Source organism: Pseudophryne corroboree, unplaced genomic scaffold, assembly GCF_028390025.1.
Source record: "Pseudophryne corroboree isolate aPseCor3 unplaced genomic scaffold, aPseCor3.hap2 scaffold_1609, whole genome shotgun sequence".
NCBI classification, from domain to species: Eukaryota; Metazoa; Chordata; class Amphibia; order Anura; family Myobatrachidae; genus Pseudophryne; species Pseudophryne corroboree.
The window spans coordinates 51,695-73,406 of NW_026968243.1; the positions used below are offsets into that span (position 1 = coordinate 51,695).

A 21,712-nucleotide genomic window follows, 5' to 3' on the forward strand; every position below is an offset into this window, starting at 1 on the left:
TGGGGCTCATGTTGGCTATGCCCCAGCCCCTGAAGCATTCAAGCTGATTTCTTGCAGCAGCTGGGCACTGTAACAGCTCCAGAGCTGCTCTGTAAGGCAAGTAAAAGGGTGTGGGCCCTGCAGCACTACCTGTAGTTTGCATTGTGCATTGGAAGGCACAAAGTAAGCAGACAGGAGGAGATGTCAGGATAGTCCACAAGGGTATAGAAGGGAGGGGCTTAAGAAAAAAGAAGTGGAAACAGACAGCAAACTTGGCTGGAGAGAGACCTGAGACAAAGAGATCTGAATTATATGAGAGCCGACCAGGGGAAACACAAATTATGCAGTCAAGTTTCCCACATTTGGGGAAATCGCAGGGGCAGCACACCCAGAGTGCATTGGGTGAGCCTTGCCCTGGGAGAAGCACCTACATGATCATAGTATCTCACCTGGCAGGTAAGTAGGAGTTGGGCTAGAGCTGGGGAGGGTCGCTGCTCGGGCACCCCCCTGTCAAGTGAAGGAGATCCAACTGAGGCAGCACAAGGGAACTCTCGAAAGAAGAACAAGGCTAGAGGAAGATCTGAGACAAAGAAATCTGACTTTTACCAGAGCTGACCAGAGGAAAGCACAAACACAGTCCCCCACTACCACAAATAATGCAGTTGAGTTTCCCACATTTCGGGAAATCACAGGGGTCAGCATACCCAGAATGCAATGAATGAACCTAACCCTGGGAGAACAATCTTCATGACCATGGTATCTCCTATGCAAAATAAGTATGATTTGGGATAGGGCTGGGGAGGGCCGCTGCTCATGCACATCTCTGTCAAGTAAAGGAGATTCAACTGAGGCAGCACAAGGGAACTCTCATCTGGGGACAACAACTGCAGGGAGAACACATATTTTCAGATGAACATGGGAGGGCAGAAGGCTGCCTAATACTGAAGCACCCCCAAACAACAAACCAAATGCAACAACTAGTGCAAGCATTCCTGGGGGAAGGCCTGCAGCAGATGGATTTGCATATGGTGATGCCATCCAAGCAGTGGGTCAAAGTTGGCTTCAACCCTCGTCTCCATATGAAGAGAGAAAAGGGGCGTGCAGGGCATGGCGGCCTTTTGCGGCGCTTGGATGACCCCTAGTTCGCATTACACACCTCCACCCTCCTTTGGTGTGGGGCTCATGTTGGCTATGCCCCAGCCCCTGAAGCATTCAAGCTGATTTCTTGCAGCAGCTGGGCACTGTAACTGCTCCAGAGCTGCTCTGTAAGGCAAGTAAAAGGGTGTGGGCCCTGCAGCACTACCTGTAGTTTGCATTGTGCGTTGGAAGGCACGAAGTAAGCAGACGGGAGAAGTCAGGATAGTGCGCAAGGGCATAGAAGGGAGCGGCTCAAGAAAAGAGAAGTGGAAACAGACAGCAAACTAGGCTGGAGAGAGACCTGAGACAAAGAGATCTGAATTATACGAGAGCCGACCAAGGGAAACACAAATTATGCAGTCAAGTTTATCACATTTGGGGAAATCACAGGGGCAGCACAACCAGAGTGCAATGGGTGAGCCTTGCCCTGGGAGAAGCACCTTCATGATCATAGTATCTCACCTGGCAGGTAAGTAGGAGTTGGGCTAGAGCTGGGGAGGGTCGCTGCTCGGGCACCCCCCTGTCAAGTGAAAGAGATCCAACTGAGGCAGCACAGGGGAACTCTCGAAAGAGGAACAAGGCTAGAGGAAGATCTGAGATAAAGAAATCTGATTTTTACCAGAGCTGACCAGAGGAAAGCACAAACACAGTCCCCCACTACCACAAATAATGCAGTCGAGTTTCCCACATTTGGGGAAATCACAGGGGTCAGCATACCCAGAATGCAATGAATGAACCTCACCCTGGGAGAACAATCTTCATGACCATGGTATCGCCTATGCAAAATAAGTATGATTTGGGATAGGGCTGGGGAGGGCCGCTGCTCAGGCACATCTCTGTCAAGTAAAGGAGATTCAACTGAGGCAGCACAAGGGAACTCTCATCTGGGGACAACAACTGCAGGGAGAACACATATTTTCAGATGAACATGGGAGGGCAGAAGGCTGCCTAATACTGAAGCACCCCCAAACAACAAACCAAATGCAACAACTAGTGCAAGCATTCCTGGGGGAAGGCCTGCAGCAGATGGATTTGCATATGGTGATGTCATCCAAACAGTGGGTCAAAGTTGGCTTCAACCCTCGTCTGCATATGAAAAGAGACAAGGGGCGTGCAGGGCATGGCGGCCTTTTGCGGCGCTTGGATGACCCCTAGTTCGCATTACACACCTCCACCCTCCTTCGGTGTGGGGCTCATGTTGGCTATTCCCCAGCCCCTGAAGCATTCAAGCTGATTTCTTGCAGCAGCTGGGCACTGTAACTGCTCCAGAGACGCTCTGTAAGGCAAGTAAAAGGGTGTGGGTCCTGCAGCACTACCTGTAGTTTGCATTGTGCGTTGGAAGGCACGAAGTAAGCAGACGGGAGAAGTCAGGATAGTGCGCAAGGGCATAGAAGGGAGCGGCTCAAGAAAAGAGAAGTAGAAACAGACAGCAAACTAGGCTGGAGAGAGACCTGAGACAAAGAGATCTGAATTATACGAGAGCCGACCAGGGGAAACACAAATTATGCAGTCAAGTTTCCCACATTTGGGGAAATCGCAGAAGCAGCACACCCAGAGTGCAATGGGTGAGCCTTGCCCTGGGAGAAGCACCTTCATGATCATAGTATCTCACCTGGCAGGTAAGTAGGAGTTGGGCTAGAGCTTGGGAGGGTCGCTGCTCGAGCATCCCCCTGTCAAGTAAAGGAGATTCAACTGAGGCAGCACAAGGGAACTCTCATCTGGGGACAACAACTGCAGGGAGAACACATATTTTCAGATAAAAATCTTGGTCATGCTCTGGTTTCTCTTCAGAACGAACAAATCTTTCGCCTTTTACTAAAGATTTCCGTGGAGAGGAGCAAAACCGAGTTTTATCTCAATTTTTGCATGCCCCATCTTTTTGGGGTTTCTTTTATCGGTTTAAAGATAGAATGAGTGTGCTTTAATGTAAGCTCATTTGCATAGAAATGACAGTAAATGTTTGTTTCTTTTCAAACAGAACTTTCTTGACCATGCTACTTGCTTGAAAGATCTGGGAGCACAAGGAATACAGTACAAACCATGCTTATAGCAAGGAGAAGACAGGTGAGAAATCTGCTTTCTTTCAAATTGGGCGCTCACTTTGATCTGAATGAGGACTGCTGGCACGGCACTCAGGCGACAGGTGGAATCTTGGTCATGCTCTGGTTTCTCTTCAGAACGAACAAATCTTTTGCCTTTTACTAAAGATTTCTGTGGAGAGGAGCAAAACTGAGTTTTATCTCAATTTTTGCATGCCCCGTCTTATTGGGGTTTCTTTTATCAGTTTAAAGATAGAACGAGTGTGCTTTAATGTAAGCTCATTTGCGTAGAAATGACAGTAAATGTTTGTTTCTTTTCAAACAGAACTTTCTTGACTATACTAATTGCTTGAAAGATCTGGGAGCACATGGAAAAGAGTACAAACCATGTTTATAGCAAGGGGAAGCCTGGTGAGAAATCTGCTTTCTTTCTTTCAAATTGGGTGCTCACTTTGAGCTGAATGAGGACTGCTGGCATGGCACTCAGGCGACAGGTAGAATCTTGGTCATGCTGTGGTTTCTCTTCAGAACGAACAAATCTTTCGCCTTTTACTAAAGATTTCCGTGGAGAGGAGCAAAACTGAGTTTTATCTCAATTTTTGCATGCCCCATCTTATTGGGGTTTTATTTTATTGGTTTAAAGATAGAACGAGTGTGCTTTAATGTAAGCTCATTTGCATAGAAATGACAGTAAATGTTTGTTTCTTTTCAAACAGAACTTTCTTGACCACACTAATTGTTTGAAAGATCTGGGAGCACATGGAAAAGAGTACAAACCATGTTTATAGCAAGGGGAAGCCTGGTGAGAAATCTGCTTTCTTTCATTCAAATTGGGTGCTCACTTTGAGCTGAATGAGAACTGCTGGCATGGCACTCAGGCGACAGGTGGAATCTTGGTCATGCTCTGGTTTCTCTTCAGAACTAACAAATATTTTGCCTTTTATTAAAGATTTCCGTGGAGAGGAGCAAAACTGAGTTTTATCTCAATTTTTGCATGCCCCATATTATTGGGGTTTCTTTTATCAGTTTAAAGACAGAACGAGTGTGCTTTCTTGTTAGCTTTAATGTAAGTTTATTTGCATAACAATGACAGTAAATGTTTGTTTCTTTTCAAACAGAACTTTCTTGACCATGCTACTTGCTTGAAAGATCTGGGAGCACATGGAAAACAGTACAAACCATGCAGTATCACAAGAGCCTTTATTTGATCTTTCATGAAGATAGAGCAGAATTGAGGACACGTCAACAATTTCTGCCGAAGGTGGTTCATCTTTCCACATGGTGCCTTTGGCCACTGACACCTTCGTTGAGTCAAAGTCTCTGGCTGTGGTCAGAACTTTGAAAATTTATGTCACCAGAACGGTTCAGATTAGGAAAACAGAGGCTCTGTTTGTCCTGTATGCTCCCAACATGATTGGGTGTCCTGCTTCCATGCAGACCATTATGCGCTGGATCTGTGGTAAGATTCAGCATGCTCATTCCACGGCAGGATTGCCGTTACTGAATTAGGTGAAGACCCATTCTACTAGAAAGGTGGGTTCATCCTGGGCAGCTGGTCGGGGAGTCTCGGCATTGCAACTTTGCCGAGCAGCTATTTAGTAAACACTTTTGCTAAGTTTTACAAGTTTGATACCTTGGCTGATGATAACCTCAAGTTGGGTCATTCGGTGCTGCAGAGTCGTACGCACTCTCCCACCCGTTCAAGAGCTTTGGTATAACCCCATGGTTCTTAATGTGACCCCAGCATCCTCTAGGTCGTATGAGAAAATAGGATTTTAATACCTACCGGTAAATCCTTTTCTCTTAGTACGTAGAGGATGCTGGGCACCCGTCCCAGTCCATACTGTGTCTGCAGTTATTACTTGTGGTTATACACATGTTGTGTTACGGTTCTGGTCAGCTTTTTGCTGCAATTGTTCATGCCGTTGGCTTGTGTTCTGTTGAATGCCACGTTCTGCGGCATGCTTAAGGTGTGAGCTGGTAAGATGCTCACCTTAGTTTAACAATAAATCCTTTCCTCGAAATGTCCGTCTCCCTGGGCACAGTTCCTATAACTGGAGTCTGGAGGAGGGGCATAGAGGGAGGAGCCAGTTCACACCCTTTGAAAGTCTTAAAGTGCCCATGTCTCTTGCGGATCCCGTCTATACCCCTTGGTTCTTAATGTGACCCCAGCATCCTCTACGGACTAAGAGAAAAGGATGCCCTTGTGTACTATCCTGACTTCTCCTCCCGTCTGCTTACTTTGTGCCTTCCAACGCACAATGCGAACTACAGGTGGTGCTGCAGGGCCCACACCCTTTTACTTGCCTTACAGAGCAGCTCTGGAGCTGTTACAGTGCCCAGCTGCTGCAAGAAATCAGCATGAATGCTTCAGGGGATGGGGCATGGCCAACATGAGCCCCACACCAAAGGAGGGTGGGGGTGTTTAATGCGAACTAGGGGTCATCCAAGCACTGCAAAAGGCCGCCATGCCCTGCATGCCCCTTTTCTCTTTTTATATGCAGATGAGGGTTCCAGCCAACTTTGGCCCACTGCTTGGATGACATCACCATATGCAAATCCGTCTGCTGCAGACCTTCCCCCAGGAATGCTTGTACTAGTTGTTGGATATGGTTTGATATTTGATGGTGCTTCAGTATTAGGCAGCCTTCCGCCCTCCCATGTTCATCTGAAAAGATGTGGTCTCCCTGCAGTTGTTGTCCCCAGACGAGAGTTCCCTTGTGCTTCCTCAGTTGAATCTCCTTAACTTGACGGGGGAGGGGCTGCCCGAGCTGCCACCCTCCCCAGCCCTATCCCAACTCATACTTATTTTACATATTAGATCTCTTGATCATGAAGATTGTTCTCACAGGGTGAGGTTCATCCATTATATTTTAAAATAGGAAGGTACAAATTACATATTTGAATTGCATCTATGTGCTGGATTCAAATGTCCCCCCCCCTTCCTTTCTCAATTGTGCCCGTCAGCAGCTATTCTAAGGTTGCTGCCAATGGGTGTGACACATTAATTTCTTCTGTGGGGTACACTGGACTCCACAAGGATTCACATTGGGGTGTAGAGTAGGATCTTGATCTGAGGCACCAACCGGCTCAAAGCTTTTGACTGTTCCCAAGAAGCTCAGTGCATTCTCCTCTATAACCCCGCTTCCATGAACAGGGAGCTCAGTTTGTAGTTGGTGCTTTCAGTAGCAGGCCAATTAACAGGGGCCTGCCTCAGGCAGCCTATTCTTAGCTATTAATTTTGACAAGAAAAGAAGAACTTGTTTTATGAGAATCTACAAGGGCTGCAGCAGGCTAGGTCTAATAGACATCTTTACTGCAGCTTCATCACTCCCAGCGGCGCTATATACTCCCGTGCCCTGGTTGCTGGGTCACTGCAGCGGAGGCTCCGGTTTCATCCTAAGGTCAGTCACACACACACCACCCTTCCGGATCACGAGGCCGCTGATGAAGGGGAGCGAGGCCGTAGGGGGTGGGCCGTGTGCGCACTGCGGTGGACACTGATTACTGGGCAGCCGCTCCACTAGCCACCAGGTACAGTTAAGGAGCACAGGTCTGGGGGTTTTTCTCCTATATTAACCCAATTTTGTACTGCCCGCAGCGCATTGTGATAGGTAATAGGGCCTGATTCAGGTTGGATTGCAATCACAATAAGCGATCCAACTGCAAAAATTGCTAAGAGCATACGCATGTGCCTGCATTTTCTGCGGCACCCCGCAGAGAATGTGATCGCCTCTGCCTGTCAATCGGGGCGGGGAAGGGGGGGAGAGGTGGGTCAGCAACACTCCATTTCCAAGTCAGGGATGGAGCGGTGCGGGGGCAAGGCTTCAAAATGGGGTCTGCAACGGAGGAGACACAGGGGGCGTGGTCACAGCGGCTGTATGACATCACATTCAGCCGCTGTGATCACAAAAATGGTGGCGGCTTCCTGCGCGCACATACAGTCTGCACCAGCAGGAGCCTACACCATTTTTTATGATCACGCTGAACTGCAGTGCGACTGCAATTACAGCATGGTCAAGAAGGGAGGCGTCATGCTGGGTGGCCATGCCCTGTCACTGTGCAGGAGCCAGCACCGCTCACACACTAGTCCCCGGGTGCAGCCCCCAACCCCCGGGACACCCGGAGCAACAAAATGTAGATTCAGGCCACCAGGCCACGCCCCTACCTATGAAACCATGCCTCCTTTTTACCATTGCGCTGCTTATCTGCGCGCACTGCATTACAATCTCCCTCGCCACCTCTCTGGGTGTCACCAGTGATAGTGACACCTCTGCCATGCTTGTAGCAGCTGGTCCTAAGATCTACGCCTCAAACCCTGAGTGTTTGCCCTTGTGACTTGTTGATCATCATAGCGAAGCAGATGCTTACAGAAAACTGCAGGGGCTTAGATTGAAAATAAAAAAATTGATGGGTATAAGGTAGAGAGGAGCGGGTTCGGTTCTCCGAGAACCGAATTCCCCACGAACTCCACGTGGTTTACACTGGTCCGAGGCAGGCTCGGTTGTTCCCGCCTGACTCGGAAAACCTGAACAAGGGAAAATGTCATCATCCCGCTGTCGGATTCTCGCGAGATTCGGATTCCATATAAAGAGCTGCGCGTTGCTGCCATTTTTACTCGTGCATTGAAGAGAGAGCGGAGAGGACGTGGCTATGTTCTCTCAGTGGAAATCTCAATATCAGTGCTCAGTATCAGTGGTTACTTATTGCTGCTCAGTAATACTAGTAGTGTGTCTCTCCTGCTCAGTGTCAGTTCTCAGTAGTATCCTCATCAGTGCTCAGTATCACTGTTCATTGTCTTGTGCTGCTTTGTGGTGCTCAGCATACTACAGTACATTACTAATAGTCCAGTGCTGCATCTTGCTGCTCAGTGTCAGTTCTAGTATCCTCATCAGTGCTCACTATCACTGCTCATTGCATTGTGGTGTTCTGTATACTACAATAACATAGTAATATAGTAACATAGTTTTTGAGGTTGAATAGAGGCAAATTGCCCATCGTGTTCAACCTGTTTTAAGTTGTGATGATTCTACATACTTGCTGAATAATGTTTTATGACTAGTTAGCTACTATAACTCATGTTACCCCCGGATTAACCATGTTGATATTTTAAGTATTATAACCTTGGATAGCTTTTTCATTCAGAAATGTATCCATTCCTTTTTTAAATCCAATTACAGAGTCCGCCATTACCACCTTCCCTGGCAGGGAATTCCACATCCTGATTGCCCTAACAGTGAAGAAACCTTTCCTCCATTGCGTTCTGAACTTTCCTCCAGTCGCAGCGAGTGACCACGTGTTCTTTTAATAAATAATTCCTCTGATAACTCTTTGTTATGTATCTTTACATATTTGAAGATATTAATAATATCTCCTCTTAGGCACCTCTTTTCTAGTGTATAAATATTCAGCCTAGTAAGTCTTTCCTTATAGTCCAGTACTTTTAGGCCTTTAATCAATTTAGTCTTCAGGATCTCTTACACTTCCATGAGCAGCAGAGTAGTGCAATGGAAGCATGCTGGGCCCATAACCCAGAGGTCGATTGATCGAAACTATCCTCTGCTATGTGCATTTTTTTTTTTATAATTAAAGTAATCAAAAACTGGGATTGATATTTTGGCTCTTTTATTTTTACTTAAAGTACAATAACTTTTATCATTTTAATTTGTTTTAATAGTATATTGACAGCATTGTTTTCTTTAAAAAATCCACTTAATTTTCTTTACCCTATTACTGAAATGGTAATTGACAAAAACAAACTACATTGTCACCAGAAGAGCAATGCAAAATGTACAAGTGATATATGAAAATCATCTTCCATCTTGAATTTCAATGATGCATTGGGACAACAATTTGTGAGAAACATCTTCACCCATAAAGAAAGATTTTCTTAATTCCTTACCTGTGTGCTGATTAGATATCACCTTGTTTTCACATTAAACAGACTTCCCCGTGAGGAAGCAGCAAGGATGCAGTGACGTTTCCTGGTGTCAACCTGTATTATTTCAGTAGACATTGAAATGAGGATGCATCTTTGATGCCTTTCCAATGAAGCAAGTTTATTTCAGTAATAGGTGAAAAACCATTCCTACAAAGGTGTTAATCAGAGACTTGGCTTTGTGGACACTTTTCAGAGAGCAAATTTGTTAGCATAAACATAAAATCAGAAAATGAAGAGCTGTTTAATCACTCAATTGGACTTTTCTGCCAGCATATTTTTTTTTCTCTGCAACCCACTGCTAAATTGTGCTTCCTAGCTGTTTTTTTATAAAATCACTTAATCAAATCTAACTCTGATTACATCAGAGAAGGCCAGGTACCCTACACCATAAGGGGGGTTTTTGAAATTTTGACTTGTCTACTTAAAGATCACCAAAATCTGATTACAAGGTCAATTACATCCCTGGGTGGGATTGAACCACCAACCTTTTGGTTAATAGCCAAACATGCTAACCGATTGCGCCACAGAGACACCTTGCAAAAGTCAATACTGACAAAGGCTAATAATCATTCATCTAGAACGTTTCCTAGAAAAACTTTAAAAAGTCAATAATCTGGAGAATTTTTGTAAGAAACACATTGGTACTTTCCCATGATGAGTGAGTGCTTCAGGATTTCTTGCACTTACATGGGCTATTAACCAAAAGGTTGGTGGTTCAATCCCACCCAGGGATGTAATTGACCTTGTCATCAGATTTTGGTGATCTTTAAGTAGACAAGTCAAAATTTCAAACCCCCTCTTATGGTGTAGGGTACCTGGCCTTCTCTGACGTAGTTAGATTTAATTAAGTGATTTTATAAAAAACAGCTAGGAAGCACAATTTAGCAGTGGGTTGCAGAGAAAAAAATAACATTTTAAACCTACCGGTAATTTTTTTTTCTCGTAGTCCGTAGAGGATGATGGGGACTCCGTAAGGACCATGGGGGATAGACGGGCTCCGCAGCAGACATGGGCACTTTAAGAAAGACTTTAGATCTGGGTGTGCACTGGCTCCTCCCTCTATGCCCCTCCTCCATACCTCAGTTAGAGAAACTGTGCCCAGAGGAGACGGACAGTACGAGGAAAGGATTTTTGTTAATCCAAGGTCAAGATTCATACCAGCCACACCAATCACACCGTATAACTTGTGATATACTACCCAGTTAACAGTATGAAAACAACATAGCATCAGTCCAAGACCGATGAAAACTAACATATAACCCTTATGTAAGCAATAACTATATACAAGTCTTGCAGAAGTAGACCGCACTTGGGACGGGCACCCAGCATCCTCTACGGACTACGAGAAAAAGATTTACCGGTAGGTTTAAAATCTTATTTTCTCTTACGTCCTAGAGGATGCTGGGGACTCTGTAAGGACCATGGGGATTATACCAAAGCTCCCAAACGGGCAGGAGAGTGCGGATGACTCTGCAGCACCGATTGAGCAAACAGGAGGTCCTCCTCAGCCAGGGTATCAAACTTATAGAACTTTGCAAAGGTGTTTGAACCAACTTTGACACACTGCTTGGATGACATCACCATATGCAAATCCATCTGCGGCAGGCCTTCCCCCAGGAATGCTTGCACTAGTTGTTGCATTTGGTTTGTTGTTTGGGGGTGCTTCAGTATTAGGCAGCCTTCTGCCCTCCCATGTTCATCTGAAAATATGTGTTCTCCCTGCAGTTGTTGTCCCCAGATGAGAGTTCCCTTGTGCTGCCTCAGTTGAATCTCCTTTACTTGACAGAGATGTGCCTGAGCAGCGGCCCTCCCCAGCCCTATCCCAAATCATACTTATTTTGCATAGGAGATACCATGGTCATGAAGATTGTTCTCCCAGGGTTAGGTTCATTCATTGCATTCTGGGTATGCTGACCCCTGTGATTTCCCCAAATGTGGGAAACTCAACTGCATTATTTGTGGTAGTGGGGGACTGTGTTTGTGCTTTCCTCTGGTCAGCTCTGGTAAAAGTCAGATTTCTTTGTCTCAGATCTCCTCTAGCCTTGTTCTTCTTTCGAGAGTTCCCTTGTGCTGCCTCAGTTGGATCTCCTTCACTTGACAGGGGGGTGCCCGAGCAGCGACCCTCCCCAGCTCTAGCCCAACTCCTACTTACCAGCCAGGTGAGATACTATGATCATGAAGATGCTTCTCCCAGGGCAAGGCTCACCCATTGCACTCTGGGTGTGCTGCCCCTGCGATTTCCCCAAATGTGGGAAACTTGACTGCATAATTTGTGTTTCCCCTGGTCGGCTCTCATATAATTCAGATCTCTTTGTCTCAGGTCGCTCTCCAGCCTAGTTTGCTGTCTGTTTCCACTACTTTTTCTTGAGCCCCTCCCTTCTATACCCTTGTGCACTATCCTGACTTCTCCCGTCTGCTTACTTTGTGCCTTCCAACGCACAATGCAAACTACAGGTAGTGCTGCAGGGCCCACACCCTTTTACTTGCTTTACAGAGCAGCTCTGGAGCTGTTACAGTGCCCAGCTGCTGCAAGAAATCAGCTTGAATGCTCCAGGGGCTGGGGCATAGCCAACATGAGACCAACACCGAAGGAGGGTGGGGGTGTTTAATGCAAACTAAGGGTCATCCAAGCGCCGCAAAAGGCCGCCATGCCCTGCACGCCCCTTTTCTCTTTTCATATGCAGACGAGGGTTGAAGCCAACTTTGACCCACTGCTTGGATGACATCACCATATGCAAATCCATCTGCGGCAGGCCTTCCCCCAGGAATGCTTGCACTAGTTGTTGCATTTGGTTTGTTGTTTGGGGGTGCTTCAGTATTAGGCAGCCTTCTGCCCTCCCATGTTCATCTGAAAATATGTGTTCTCCCTGCAGTTGTTGTCCCCAGATGAGAGTTCCCTTGTGCTGCCTCAGTTGAATCTCCTTTACTTGACAGAGATGTGCCTGAGCAGCGGCCCTCCCCAGCCCTATCCCAAATCATACTTATTTTGCATAGGAGATACCATGGTCATGAAGATTATTCTCCCAGGGTGAGGTTCATTCATTGCATTCTGGGTATGCTGACCCCTGTGATTTCCCCAAATGTGGGTAACTCGACTGCATTATTTGTGGTAGTGGGGGACTGTGTTTGTGTTTTCCTCTGGTCAGCTCTGGTAAAAGTCAGATTTCTTTGTTTCAGATCTTCCTCTAGCCTTGTTCTTCTTTCGAGAGTTCCCTTGTGCTGCCTCAGTTGGATCTCCTTCACTTGACAGGGGGGTGCCCGAGCAGCGACCCTCCCCAGCTCAAGCCCAACACCTTCTTACCTGCCAGGTGAGATACTATGATCATGAAGGTGCTTCTCCCAGGGCAAGGCTCACCCATTGCACTCTGGGTGTGCTGCCCCTGCGATTTCCCCAAATGTGGGAAACTTGACTGCATAATTTGTGTTTCCCCTGGTCGGATCTCGTATAATTCAGATCTCTTTGTCTCAGGTCTCTCTCCAGCCTAGTTTGCTGTCTGTTTCCACTTCTCTTTTCTGGAGCCGCTCCCTTCTATGCCCTTGCGCACTATCCTGACTTCTCCCGTCTGCTTACTTTGTGCCTTCCAACGCACAATGCGAACTACAGGTAGTGCTGCAGGGCCCACACCCTTTTACTTGCTTTACAGAGCAGCTCTGGAGCTGTTACAGTGCCCAGCTGCTGCAAGAAATCAGCTTGAATGCTCCAGGGGCTGGGGCATAGCCAACATGAGACCAACACCGAAGGAGGGTGGGGGTGTTTAATGCAAACTAAGGGTCATCCAAGCGCCGCAAAAGGCCGCCATGCCCTGCACGCCCCTTTTCTCTTTTCATATGCAGACGAGGGTTGAAGCCAACTTTGACCCACTGCTTGGATGACATCACCATATGCAAATCCATCTGCGGCAGGCCTTCCCCCAGGAATGCTTGCACTAGTTGTTGCATTTGGTTTGTTGTTTGGGGGTGCTTCAGTATTAGGCAGCCTTCTGCCCTCCCATGTTCATCTGAAAATATGTGTTCTCCCTGCAGTTGTTGTCCCCAGATGAGAGTTCCCTTGTGCTGCCTCAGTTGAATCTCCTTTACTTGACAGAGATGTGCCTGAGCAGCGGCCCTCCCCAGCCCTATCCCAAATCATACTTATTTTGCATAGGAGATACCATGGTCATGAAGATTATTCTCCCAGGGTGAGGTTCATTCATTGCATTCTGGGTATGCTGACCCCTGTGATTTCCCCAAATGTGGGTAACTCGACTGCATTATTTGTGGTAGTGGGGGACTGTGTTTGTGTTTTCCTCTGGTCAGCTCTGGTAAAAGTCAGATTTCTTTGTTTCAGATCTTCCTCTAGCCTTGTTCTTCTTTCGAGAGTTCCCTTGTGCTGCCTCAGTTGGATCTCCTTCACTTGACAGGGGGGTGCCCGAGCAGCGACCCTCCCCAGCTCAAGCCCAACACCTTCTTACCTGCCAGGTGAGATACTATGATCATGAAGGTGCTTCTCCCAGGGCAAGGCTCACCCATTGCACTCTGGGTGTGCTGCCCCTGCGATTTCCCCAAATGTGGGAAACTTGACTGCATAATTTGTGTTTCCCCTGGTCGGATCTCGTATAATTCAGATCTCTTTGTCTCAGGTCTCTCTCCAGCCTAGTTTGCTGTCTGTTTCCACTTCTTTTTTCTTGAGCCCCTCCCTTTTATACCCTTGTGTACTATCCTGACTTATCCTCCTGTCTGCTTACTTTGTGCCTTCCAATGCACAATGCAAACAACACACCCTTTTACTTGCCTTACAGAGCAGCTCTGGAGCTGTTACAGTGCCAAGCTGCTGTAAGAAATCAGCTTGAATGCTTCAGGGGCTGGGGCATTGTCAACATGAGCCCCACACCGTAGGAGGGTGGGGGTGTTTAATGCGAACTAAGGGTCATCCAAGTGCCGCAAAAGGCCGCCATGCCCTGCATACCCCTTTTCTCTTTTCATATGCAGATGAGGGTTCCAGCCAACTTTGGCCCACTGCTTGGATGACATCACCGTATGCAAATCCGTCTTCTGCAGAACTTCCCCCAGGAATGCTTGTACTAGTTGTTGCATTTGGTTTGTTGTTTGGGGTGCTTCAGTATTAGGCAGCCTTCTGCCCTCCCATGTTCATCTGAAAATATGTGTTCTCCCTGCAGTTGTTGTCCCCAGATGAGAGTTCCCTTGTGCTGCCTCAGTTGAATCTCCTATACTTGACAGAGATGTGCCTGAGCAGCGGCCCTCCCCAGCCCTATCCCAAATCATACTTATTTTGCATAGGCGATACCATGGTCATGAAGATTGTTCTCCCAGGGTGAGGTTCATTCATTGCATTCTGGGTATGCTGACCCCTGTGATTTCCCCAAATGTGGGAAACTCGACTGCATTATTTGTGGTAGTGGGGGACTGTGTTTGTGCTTTCCTCTGGTCAGCTCTGGTAAAAGTCAGATTTCTTTGTCTCAGATCTTCCTCTAGCCTTGTTTTTCTTTCGAGAGTTCCCTTGTGCTGCCTCAGTTGGATCTCCTTCACTTGACAGGGGGTGCCCGAGCAGCAATCCTCCACAGCTCTGGCCCAACTCCTACTTACCTGCCAGGTGAGATACTATGATCTTCACTGTTAGGGCAATCAGGATGTGGAATTCCCTGCCAGGGAAGGTGGTAATGGCGGACTCTGTAATTGGATTTAAAAAAGGAATGGATACATTTCTGAATGAAAAAGCTATCCAAGGTTATAATACTTAAAATATCAACATGGTTAATCCGGGGGTAACATGAGTTGTAGTAGCTAACTTGTCATAAAACATTATTCAGCAAGTATGTAGAATCATCACAACTTAAAACAGGTTGAACACGATGGGCAATTTGCCTCTATTCAACCTCAAAAACTATGTTACTAAATGTTACTATATTACTATGTTACTGTAGTATACAGAACACCACAATGCAATGAGCAGTGATAGTGAGCACTGATGAGGATACTAGAACTGACACTGAGCAGCAAGATGCAGCACTGGACTATTAGTAATGTACTGTAGTATGCTGAGCACAACAATGCAGCACAAGACAATGAGCAGTGATACTGAGCACTGATGAGGATACTACTGAGAACTGACACTGAGCAGGAGAGACACACTACTAGTATTACTGAGCAGCAATAAGTATCCACTGATACTGAGCACTGATATTGAGATTTCCACTGAGAGAACATAGCCACGTCCTCTCCGCTCTCTCTTCAATGCACGAGTAAAAATGGCGGCAACGCGCAGCTCTTTATATGGAATCCGAATCTCGCGAGAATCCGACAGCGGGATGATGACATTTTCCCTTGTTTAGGTTTTCCGAGTCAGGCGGGAACAACCGAGCCTGCCTCGGACCAGTGTAAACCACGTGGAGTTCGTGGGGAATTCGGTTCTCGGAGAACCGAACCCGCTCCTCTCTACCTTATACCCATCAATTTTTTTTATTTTCAATCTAAGCCCCTGCAGTTTTCTGTAAGCATCTGCTTTGCTATGATGATCAACAAGTCACAAGGGCAAACACTCAGGGCTTGAGGCGTAGATCTTAGGACCAGCTGCTACAAGCATGGCAGAGGTGTCACTATCACTGGTGACACCCAGAGAGGTGGCGAGGGAGATTGTAATGCAGTGCGCGCAGATAAGCAGCGCAATGGTAAAAAGGAGGCATGGTTTCATAGGTAGGGGCGTGGCCTGGTGGCCTGAATCTACATTTTGTTGCTCCGGGTGTCCCGGGGGTTGGGGGCTGCACCGGGGACTAGTGTGTGAGTGGTGCTGGCTCCTGCACAGTGACAGGGCATGGCCACTAGAGATGTGCACCAGAAATTTTTCGGGTTTTGTGTTTTGGTTTTGGGTTCGGTTCCGCGGCCGTGTTTTGGGTTCAAACGCGTTTTGGCTAAACCTCACCGAATTTTTTTTGTCGGATTCGGGTGTGTTTTGGATTCGGGTGTTTTTTTCAAAAAAACCCTAAAAAACAGCTTAAATCATAGAATTTGGGAGTCATTTTGATCCCAAAGTATTATTAACCTCAATAACCATAATTTCCACTCATTTTCAGTCTATTCTTAACACCTCACACCTCACAATATTATTTTTAGTCCTAAAATTTGCACCGAGGTCGCTGGATGACTAAGCTCAGTGACCCAAGTGGCCGATACAAACACCTGGCCCATCTAGGAGTGGCACTGCAGTGTCACGCAGGATGGCCCTTCCAAAAAACACTCCCCAAACAGCACATGACGCAAAGAAAAAAAGAGGCGCAATGAGGTAGCTGTGTGACTAAGCTCAGCGACCCAAGTGGCCGACACAAACACCTGGCCCATCTAGGAGTGGCACTGCAGTGTCACGCAGGATGGCCCTTCCAAAAACACTCCCCAAACAGCACATGACGCAAAGAAAAAAAGAGGCGCAATGAGGTAGCTGTGTGACTAAGCTCAGCGACCCAAGTGGCCGACACAAACACCTTGCCCATCTAGGAGTGGCACTGCAGTGTCACGCAGGATGGCCCTTCCAAAAAACACTCCCCAAACAGCACATGACGCAAAGAAAAAAAGAGGCGCAATGAGGTAGCTGTGTGACTAAGCTCAGCGACCCAAGTGGCCGACACAAACACCTGGCCCATCTAGGAGTGTCACTGCAGTGTCACGCAGGATGGCTCTTCCAAAAAACACTCCCCAAACAGCACATGACGCAAAGAAAAAAAGAGGCGCAATGAGGTAGCTGTGTGACTAAGCTCAGCGACCCAAGTGGCCGACACAAACACCTGGCCCATCTAGGAGTGGCACTGCAGTGTCACGCAGGATGGCCCTTCCAAAAAACACTCCCCAAACAGCACATGACGCAAAGAAAAATGAAAGAAAAAAGAGGTGCAAGATGGAATTGTCCTTGGGCCCTCCCACCCACCCTTATGTTGTATAAACAGGACATGCACACTTTAACCAACCCATCATTTCAGTGACAGGGTCTGCCACACGACTGTGACTGAAATGACGGGTTGGTTTGGACCCCCACCAAAAAAGAAGCAATTAATCTCTCCTTGCACAAACTGGCTCTACAGAGGCAAGATGTCCACCTCATCATCATCCTCCGATTCATCACCGTGTACATCCCCCTCCTCACAGATTATCAATTCGTCCCCACTGGAATCCACCATCTCAGCTCCCTGTGTACTTTGTGGAGGCAATTGCTGCTGGTCAATGTCTCCACGGAGCAATTGATTATAATTCATTTTAATGAACATCATCTTCTCCACATTTTCTGGAAGTAACCTCGTACGCCGATTGCTGACAAGGTGAGCGGCGGCACTAAACACTCTTTCGGAGTACACACTTGTGGGAGGGCAACTTAGGTAGAATAAAGCCAGTTTGTGCAAGGGCCTCCAAATTGCCTCTTTTTCCTGCCAGTATACGTACGGACTGTCTGACGTGCCTACTTGGATGCGGTCACTCATATAATCCTCCACCATTCTTTCAATGGTGAGAGAATCATATGCAGTGACAGTAGACGACATGTCCGTAATCGTTGGCAGGTCCTTCAGTCCGGACCAGATGTCAGCATCAGCAGTCGCTCCAGACTGCCCTGCATCACCGCCAGCGGGTGGGCTCGGAATTCTGAGCCTTTTCCTCGCACCCCCAATTGCGGGAGAATGTGAAGGAGGAGCTGTTGACCGATCAAGTTCCACTTGACTTGATAATTTTCTCACCAGCAGGTCTTTGAACCCCTGCAGACTTGTGTCTGCCGGAAAGAGAGATACAACGTAGGTTTTAAATCTAGGATCGAGCACGGTGGCCAAAATGTAGTGCTCTGATTTCAACAGATTGACCACCCGTGAATCCTGGTTAAGCGAATGAAGGGCTCCATCCACAAGTCCCACATGCCTAGCGGAATCGCTCTGTCTTAGCTCCTCCTTCAATGTCTCCAGCTTCTTCTGCAAAAGCCTGATGACGGGAATGACCTGACTCAGGCTGGCAGTGTCTGAACTGACTTCACGTGTGGCAAGTTCAAAAGGTTTCAGAACCTTGCACAACGTTGAAATCATTCTCCACTGCGCTTGAGACAGGTGCATTCCACCTCCTATATCGTGGTCAGATGTATAGGCTTGAATGGCCTTTTGCTGCTCCTCCATCCTCTGAAGCATATAGAGGGTTGAATTCCACCTCGTTACCACTTCTTGCTTCAGATGATGGCAGGGCAGGTTCAGGCGTTTTTGGTGTTGCTCCAGTCTTCTGTACGTGGTGCCTGTACGCAGAAAGTGTCCCGCAATTCTTCTGGCCACCGACAGCATCTCTTGCACGCCCCTGTCGTTTTTTAAATAATTCTGCACCACCAAATTCAAGGTATGTGCAAAACATGGGACGTGCTGGAATTTGCCCAGATATAATGCACGCACAATATTGCTGGCGTTGTCCGATGCCACAAATCCACAGGAGAGTCCAATTGGGGTAAGCCATTCTGCGATGATCTTCCTCAGTTGCCGTAAGAGGTTTTCAGCTGTGTGCGTATTCTGGAAAGCGGTGATACAAAGCGTAGCCTGCCTAGGAAAGAGTTGGCGTTTGCGAGATGCTGCTACTGGTGCCGCCGCTGCTGTTCTTGCGGCGGGAGTCAATACATCTACCCAGTGGGCTGTCACAGTCATATAGTCCTGAGTCTGCCCTGCCCCACTTGTCCACATGTCCGTGGTTAAGTGGACATTGGGTACAACTGCATTTTTTAGGACACTGGTGAGTCTTTTTCTGAGGTCTGTGTACATTTTCGGTATCGCCTGCCTAGAGAAATGGAACCTAGATGGTATTTGGTACCGGGGACACAGTACCTCAATCAAGTCTATAGTTGGCTCTGAAGTAATGATGGATACCGGAACCACGTTTCTCACCGCCCAGGATGCCAAGGCCTCAGTTATCTGGGATGACCATCGACTCCCAGCAGCAACAACAGCAGCGCCAGCAGCAGTAGGCGTTACACTCAAGGATGCATCGGAGGAATCCCAGGCAGGAGAGAACTCGTCAGAATTGCCAGTGACATGGCCTGCAGGACTATTGGCATTCCTGGGGAAGGAGGAAATTGACACTGAGGGAGTTGGTGGGGTGGTTTGCGTGAGCTTGGTTACAAGAGGAAGGGATTTACTGGTCAGTGGACTGCTTCCGCTGTCGCCCAAAGTTTTTGAACTTGTCACTGACTTATGATGAATGCGCTGCAGGTGACGTATAAGGGAGGATGTTCCCGAGGTGGTTAACGTCCTTACCCCTACTTATTACAGCTTGACAAAGGCAATACACGGCTTGACACCTGTTGTTCGCATTTCTGTTGAAATACTTCCACACCGAAGAGCTGATTTTTTTTGTATTTTCACCAGGCATGTCAATGGCCATATTCCTCCCACGGACAACAGGTGTCTCTCCGGGTGCCTGACTTAAACAAACCACCTCACCATCAGAATCCTCCTTGTCAATTTCCTCCCCAGCGCCAGCAACACCCATATCCTCCTCATCCTGGTGTACTTCAACACTGACATCTTCAATCTGACTATCAGGAACTGGACTGTGGGTGCTCCTTCCAGCACTTGCAGGGGGTGTGCAAATGGTGGAAGGTGCATGCTCTTCACGTCCAGTGTTGGGAAGGTCAGGCATCGCAACCGACACAATTGGACTCTCCTTGTGGATTTGTGATTTTGAAGAACGCACAGTTCTTTGCTGTGCTTTTGCCAGCTTAAGTCTTTTCATTTTTCTAGCGAGAGGCTGAGTGCTTCCATCCTCATGTGAAGCTGAACCACTAGCCATGAACATAGGCCAGGGCCTCAGCCGTTCCTTGCCACTCCGTGTGGTAAATGGCATATTGGCAAGTTTACGCTTCTCCTCCGACGATTTTTATTTAGATTTTTGAGTCCTTTTTTTACTGATCTTTTGTGTTTTGGATTTTACATGCTCTGTACTATGACATTGGGCATCGGCCTTGGCAGACGACGTTGATGGAATTTCATCTTCTCGGCCATGACTAGTGGCAGCAGCTTCAGCACGAGGTGGAAGTGGATCTTGATCTTTCCCTATTTTTGGAACCTCAACATTTTTGTTCTCCATATTTTAATAGGCACAACTAAAAGGCACCTCAGGTAAACAATGGAGATGGATGGATACTAGTATACTTATGGATGACGAGTGACTGACGACACAGAGGTAGCTACAGCCGTGGACTACCGTACTGCGTCTGCTAGTATAGAGATGATAATTAATGATATAAAAAAAATATATATATAACTACTGTAGGTATATATAATATAATGACGGACCTGGTGGACACTGTCAGCAGACTGCTAAACTACTAGTATGAAGAAGATAGAAAAAAACCCCCACCACAGGTAGGTAGGTATACAATTATGGACGAGCACTGACGACACAGAGATAGCCACAGCCGTGGCCTACCATACTGCGTCTGCTAGTATATAGATGATAATTAATGATATAAAAAATATATATATAACTACTGTAGGTATATATAATATAATGACGGACCTGGTGGACACTGTCAGCAGACTGCTAAACTACTAGTATGAAGAAGATAGAAAAAAAACTCCACCACAGGTAGGTATACAATTATGGACGAGTGACGACACAGAGGTAGGTACAGCCGTGGACTACCGTACTGCGTCTGCTAGTATAGATAATATACTAAATATATTACTACTGTAGGTATATAATATAATGACGGACCTGGTGGACACTGTCAGCAGACTCCTAAACTACTAGTATGAAGAAGATAGAAAAAAAAACCCACCACAGGTAGGTAGGTATACAATTATGGACGAGCACTGACGACACAGAGATAGCCACAGCCGTGGCCTACCGTACTGCGTCTGCTAGCATAGATAATATACTAAATATATTACTACTGTAGGTATATAATATAATGACGGACCTGGTGGACACTGTCAGCAGACTCCTAAACTACTAGTATGAAGAAGATAGAAAAAAAAACCCACCACAGTTAGGTATACAATTATGGACGAGTGACGACACAGAGGTAGGTACAGCCATGGACTACCGTACTGCGTCTGCTAGTATAGATAATATACTAAATATATTACTACTGTAGGTATATAATATAATGACGGACCTGGTGGACACTGTCAGCAGACTCCTAAACTACTAGTATGAAGAAGATAGAAAAAAAACCCCACCACAGGTTGGTATACAATTATGGACGAGTGACGACACAGAGGTAGGTACAGCCGTGGACTACCGTACTGCGTCTGCTAGTATAGATAATATACTAAATATATTACTACTGTAGGTATATAATATAATTACGGACCTGGTGGACACTGTCAGCAGACTCCTAAACTACTAGTATGAAGAAGATAGAAAAAAAAACCCACCACAGTTAGGTATACAATTATGGACGAGTGACGACACAGAGGTAGGTACAGCCATGGACTACCGTACTGCGTCTGCTAGTATAGATAATATACTAAATATATTACTACTGTAGGTATATAATATAATGACGGACCTGGTGGACACTGTCAGCAGACTCCTAAACTACTAGTATGAAGAAGATAGAAAAAAAACCCCACCACAGGTAGGTATACAATTATGGACGAGCACTGACGACACA

The 21,712-nt window shown here is 46.7% G+C and overlaps 15 non-coding genes and 2 pseudogenes across 15 annotated transcripts; 11 read left to right on the top strand and 6 right to left on the bottom strand.

The window, feature by feature from the left end:
• Nucleotides 1–301: 301 nt before the first annotated feature.
• LOC135001032 (U1 spliceosomal RNA) lies at nt 302–443 on the bottom strand (annotated as a pseudogene).
• Nucleotides 444–595: 152 nt separating this feature from the next.
• On the bottom strand, nt 596–759 carry LOC135001059 (U1 spliceosomal RNA). The gene has a single exon (XR_010202653.1). It is a non-coding gene; the product is annotated as a U1 spliceosomal RNA (small nuclear RNA).
• A 671-nt stretch (nt 760–1,430) lies between these two features.
• On the bottom strand, nt 1,431–1,593 carry LOC135001033 (U1 spliceosomal RNA). The gene has a single exon (XR_010202629.1). It is a non-coding gene; the product is annotated as a U1 spliceosomal RNA (small nuclear RNA).
• Nucleotides 1,594–1,745: 152 nt separating this feature from the next.
• Nucleotides 1,746–1,909, bottom strand: LOC135001057 (U1 spliceosomal RNA). Its single transcript, XR_010202651.1, has one exon. It is a non-coding gene; the product is annotated as a U1 spliceosomal RNA (small nuclear RNA).
• A 671-nt stretch (nt 1,910–2,580) lies between these two features.
• On the bottom strand, nt 2,581–2,743 carry LOC135001082 (U1 spliceosomal RNA). The gene has a single exon (XR_010202676.1). It is a non-coding gene; the product is annotated as a U1 spliceosomal RNA (small nuclear RNA).
• Nucleotides 2,744–2,887: 144 nt separating this feature from the next.
• LOC135001039 (U5 spliceosomal RNA) lies at nt 2,888–3,003 on the top strand. Its single transcript, XR_010202633.1, has one exon. It is a non-coding gene; the product is annotated as a U5 spliceosomal RNA (small nuclear RNA).
• A 270-nt stretch (nt 3,004–3,273) lies between these two features.
• On the top strand, nt 3,274–3,389 carry LOC135001041 (U5 spliceosomal RNA). The gene has a single exon (XR_010202635.1). It is a non-coding gene; the product is annotated as a U5 spliceosomal RNA (small nuclear RNA).
• A 274-nt stretch (nt 3,390–3,663) lies between these two features.
• On the top strand, nt 3,664–3,779 carry LOC135001040 (U5 spliceosomal RNA). The gene has a single exon (XR_010202634.1). It is a non-coding gene; the product is annotated as a U5 spliceosomal RNA (small nuclear RNA).
• Nucleotides 3,780–4,054: 275 nt separating this feature from the next.
• LOC135001044 (U5 spliceosomal RNA) lies at nt 4,055–4,170 on the top strand. The gene has a single exon (XR_010202638.1). It is a non-coding gene; the product is annotated as a U5 spliceosomal RNA (small nuclear RNA).
• Nucleotides 4,171–9,553: 5,383 nt separating this feature from the next.
• TRNAN-AUU (transfer RNA asparagine (anticodon AUU)) lies at nt 9,554–9,627 on the bottom strand. Its single transcript has one exon. It is a non-coding gene; the product is annotated as a tRNA-Asn (tRNA).
• Nucleotides 9,628–10,925: 1,298 nt separating this feature from the next.
• LOC135001048 (U1 spliceosomal RNA) lies at nt 10,926–11,089 on the top strand. Its single transcript, XR_010202642.1, has one exon. It is a non-coding gene; the product is annotated as a U1 spliceosomal RNA (small nuclear RNA).
• Nucleotides 11,090–11,240: 151 nt separating this feature from the next.
• Nucleotides 11,241–11,382, top strand: LOC135001091 (U1 spliceosomal RNA; annotated as a pseudogene).
• A 691-nt stretch (nt 11,383–12,073) lies between these two features.
• LOC135001063 (U1 spliceosomal RNA) lies at nt 12,074–12,237 on the top strand. Its single transcript, XR_010202657.1, has one exon. It is a non-coding gene; the product is annotated as a U1 spliceosomal RNA (small nuclear RNA).
• A 152-nt stretch (nt 12,238–12,389) lies between these two features.
• Nucleotides 12,390–12,552, top strand: LOC135001087 (U1 spliceosomal RNA). Its single transcript, XR_010202679.1, has one exon. It is a non-coding gene; the product is annotated as a U1 spliceosomal RNA (small nuclear RNA).
• A 671-nt stretch (nt 12,553–13,223) lies between these two features.
• Nucleotides 13,224–13,387, top strand: LOC135001065 (U1 spliceosomal RNA). Its single transcript, XR_010202659.1, has one exon. It is a non-coding gene; the product is annotated as a U1 spliceosomal RNA (small nuclear RNA).
• Nucleotides 13,388–13,539: 152 nt separating this feature from the next.
• On the top strand, nt 13,540–13,702 carry LOC135001088 (U1 spliceosomal RNA). Its single transcript, XR_010202680.1, has one exon. It is a non-coding gene; the product is annotated as a U1 spliceosomal RNA (small nuclear RNA).
• Nucleotides 13,703–14,356: 654 nt separating this feature from the next.
• On the top strand, nt 14,357–14,520 carry LOC135001058 (U1 spliceosomal RNA). Its single transcript, XR_010202652.1, has one exon. It is a non-coding gene; the product is annotated as a U1 spliceosomal RNA (small nuclear RNA).
• Nucleotides 14,521–21,712: the final 7,192 nt, after the last annotated feature.